The sequence below is a fragment of the Nycticebus coucang genome, chromosome X (genome assembly GCF_027406575.1).
Source record: "Nycticebus coucang isolate mNycCou1 chromosome X, mNycCou1.pri, whole genome shotgun sequence".
Lineage (NCBI taxonomy): Eukaryota > Metazoa > Chordata > Mammalia > Primates > Lorisidae > Nycticebus > Nycticebus coucang.
The window spans coordinates 73760204-73764457 of record NC_069804.1 but is presented as its reverse complement, the minus strand read 5'-3'; the positions used below and the strand labels follow the sequence as shown (position 1 = coordinate 73764457).

General features: G+C 37.8%; 1 non-coding gene across 1 annotated transcript; it reads left to right on the top strand.

Moving 5' to 3' along the window:
- Positions 1-1699: 1699 nt before the first annotated feature.
- LOC128578740 (U6 spliceosomal RNA) lies at positions 1700-1806 on the top strand. Its single transcript, XR_008377874.1, has one exon. It is a non-coding gene; the product is annotated as a U6 spliceosomal RNA (small nuclear RNA).
- Positions 1807-4254: the final 2448 nt, after the last annotated feature.

Here is a 4254-nt window from a genome sequence, read left to right as displayed (position 1 = left end):
AAATGATTTTTGGTCATCTGGATATATACCTAGTAGAGGAATTGCAGGATCGAACTGTAGGTTGACATTTAGTTCCTTGAATATTCTCCAATCTTCTCTCCAAAAAGGGCGCATTACCTTGATTCCCATTAGCCGTGTAGAAGTGTTTCCTTCTCTCCTCGTCCACGCCAACATATGTAGTTTTGGGAGCTTTTGATGTGGGCTAATCTTACTGGAGTTAGATGATATCTCAAAGTGGTTTTAATTTGTACTTCTCTAATGATTAAATATGGTGAGCATTTTTTCATGTGTTTGGAGGCCATGCACCTATCTTCTTCAGAGAAGTTTCTGTTCAAGTCTCTTGCCCACATAGAAATGGGGTTAGTTGTTCTTTTATTATTTATTAGTTTGAGTTCTTTGTGGATTCTTGTTATCAGATCTTTGTTGGAAGCATAAACTGCAAAAATCTTCTCCCATTCTGAAGGTTGTCTGTAATTTTATTGATGAGTTTTTGAATTCTATTTGCTAGAATCTTATTGAACATTTTTGCATTGATATTCATTAATAATATTGGTTTATTATTTTGTTTATTTGTTGGGTTCTTTCCTGGTTTTGGGATCAGGGTGACATTTTCCTCATTTCTTGTGGGCAAGAGATATGAACAGAAGCTTTTCTAAAGAAGACAGTCACATGGCCTACAAACACATTTAAAAAATGCTCGTCATACTTAATCATGAGAGAAATGCAAATCAAAACCACTTTGAGATATCATCTAACTCCAGAAATATTAGTCCACGTAACAAAGTCCCAAAACTACAGATGTTGTCATGGGTTCAGAAAGAAAATGACACTGCTATACTGCTGGTGTGAATGCAAGCTAATACAGCCTTTTTGGAGAGAAGTTTAGAGAATACTCAAGGAACTAAAAGTAGAAATACCATTTGATCCTGTAATTCCTCTACTAGGTATATACCCAGATGATCAAAACTCATTTTACAACAAAGACATTTGCACCAGAATGTTCACTGAAGCTCAATTCATAATTTCCAAGTCCTAGAAGCAGCCCAAATACCCATTGACTCATGAATGGATTAACAAATTTTGGTATATTTACACCATGGAATACTATGCAGCCATTAAAAATATGGAGACTTCATATCTTTTATGTTTACCTTGATGGAGCCTTGATGGAGCTAGAACATATTCTTCTTAGTATAATATCTTAAGAATGGAAGAAAACATATCTAATGTACTCAATACTACTATTAAATCAGTATATCATCACCTACACATTCATACGAATGGTGAAACATAACTAGAGTCCAAAAGAAGGAGGAAGAAGAGGGAGAGGGTAGGGGAGGGGAAGTCTGCGAGGAGGGAGGATATTTGGTGGGCCTCATCTAATGTGCATAAGGCAATGGTACATTTCAAAATTATTAATAATAGAGTATAGCATGGTGCCTGTGGCTCAAAGTAGTAGGGCGCCAGCCCCATATGCCAGAGGTGGTAGGTTCAAACTCAACCCCATTCAAAACCTGCAAAAAAAAAAATAGAATAGAGTATAAATGTCTTACCCCTACAAATAATCAAGCAAAGTGATGGATGTGCTAATCAGTTCAATGTAAACCTTCCACATTGTATATCAAATCAGCACATTGTACCCCGTAAATGCATTAATGTACACAGTTATGATTTAATAAAGAAAAAATAAGGGGGCTAGGTGCTCACTTTGGCAGCACATGTACTTATATTGGAACAACACAGAGAAGAATAGCACAACCCCTGCACAATAATGGCATGCAAATTCATGAATCATTCCATATTTTTCTGTGAAGAAAAAGAAAAACATTTTATTCTAAGGACATATGAATTAATAATTACCAAGGTGTGGAAACAACCTAAATGCTCATCAACACAGAAATGGATAACCAAACTCTGGTATTTGTATACCATGGAATGCTATTCATCCATAAAAGATGGCTTAATTAATCTGGGTGGATTTGAAACACATTCCTCTCAGTAAAGTATCACAAGAATGGAAAAGCCAATATCCAATGTACTCAGTACTCATATGAAGCCAGTAGACGACTTAATTCATGCCCATAGAGGAAGAAAACTCATTTCAATTTAAATTTGGGGGAGGGAAAATTAGGAAGAGGGACTTAGGGCACTCCTACTTAATGATCACAATGTATGGCTGTATGGCACACCTTTTGGGTGAAGGATATAACTACAAGAGGGACTCTACCTATCAAATTCAAATATTTTGACTGGATTGCTTGTACCCTCATATTAATCTGTAATTAAAAAAAAGTGGGGGGAAGCTAAGTGCCACTATCTGTTTGCCAAGGAGACCTGGTCCTGTCTTCCTGAGTTTTTGCCCTCAATCAGGGCTTCATTGTTTTGCTAGCATTCAGTCCCTGTGAGATTGGGATCCTGAAGGTCTCACCATATTTCTTAGAAAGCACCCTTCAACTGGAAGGCACAAAGCGGATTTCCCAGGAGTGTGAGAACCATTCAACTAAGCCAAAGAATGGCTTCCCAGCTTAGCAGGTGCTCCAGAGCTGGCTGTGCACTAGGTCCCTGAATACTGTTTCTCCCTGGCAGCCTTACTTCAATGGCAGTGCCCAGATAGTAAACAAGTTGATGGGAGTTCCATCCCAACTAGTGATTCAATCCTGGATGCAGGATGCTGTTCAAGTTCACTTGCTCACTTAAGCCCTTCCAAGGCAGCTCCAGTGGGCTTTCCAGTACAACAAAGAAAAAAAGAAAAAGAAAAAAAACCCAAAAAACAGAATCGGACTTCCTGCTCTGCAGCCCTCCACTGCCAGAGGAGTGGAAGGCCTCTGCCCACACCCAGGAACTTGCTTTTTGTGCCCATCTTCCACTTCTCCTGATCTCCTTGATGGCTCCTGTAATCCTCTACTGCTTAAAAGTGCCCCTGGAGTAATGTTTCTTGGCAAGACACCACAGCCAGAGGTGGCTGGTGTCCTTTATCCCCCGTCTCACCATGAGTGGTGTCTAGTAAATTCACTAGACACTAAAGAGATGTGTCTAGTAATTCATCTTGCTCTTCCCTCCTGATTTCTTTTACTTTTTTTTTTTTTGAGGCAGAATCTCATTTTTCCCCCTGGGTAGAGTGCTGTGGCATCATAGCTTATAGCAACCTCAAACTCTTGGGCTTGAGAAATCCTCTTGTCTCAGCCTCCTAAATAGCAGGAACAACAGGCATGTACCACCACACCTGGCTATTTTTTCTATTTTTAGTAAAGACAGGGTATCACTCTTGTTCAGGGTGGTCTTGAACTCCTGAGCTCAAGAAATCCATCCACCTCCATCTCTCAGAGTGCTAGGATTATAGGTGTGAGCCACTGCACCAGGCCCCACTCTTTGTTTTTCAACCTTTTTATTCTTTATAAAAAAAGAAATGTTGCTATCTTTTTTTCTGTTTTCTATTTATGTACTCTTTTTGTTCTCCTTCAGGTAATAGTGTGCATGCACACTCATACAAACACACACACTCACATGCTCCTATTATTTTTTTTCATCTTTTTTAGTTTGGGGGATTCATTGAGGGTACAAAAAATTAGGTTACACTGACTGCATTCGTTAAGTAAAGTCCCTCTTATAATTGTGTCCCACTCTCAAGAGGTGTGCCATACACTCCATCCTCCTCCGTCCTCCCCTCTCCCTACTCCCTTGTTCCTCTACCCCCAACCTTGTATTATATCATCTACAATCTTCATATTAGAATTGAGTACATGGCTTCCTGCTTCTCAATTCTTGTGATGGTTTGCTAAGAATGTGTTCCAACTCAATCCAGGTTAATATAAAAGATGTAAAGTCTATTATTTTTTCTTGCCTTTTTTGAATTGTTCAAGTCTTCTCTGTCGTCCTAGTGGATTAAAAGTTACAGATACATTTTTTTGGCAGTTCACAGAATTTTATACAGATACATTTTTTATTAGTAGTTATTATTATATACTTATTGCATATTTAAATTTATATTTTCTATCAAAGTTTAGAATTTAAAATAATTGAAAATGCTCTCAGTTTATTTCTATCTCCTTCATGTTGCAATAATCTGTGACTTAAGTTTAAAACTGTTATGAATTATTACACATTCCTGAAACTTACCACAACTTTTAATAGCTTTGCTATTTACCATTATTTCTTATATTCACATTTTATTCTTTTTATACATATTTCTTATTGTTGGGGGTTCATTGAAGGTACAAAGAACCAGGTTAAATTGATTGCTTTTGTCAGATAAAG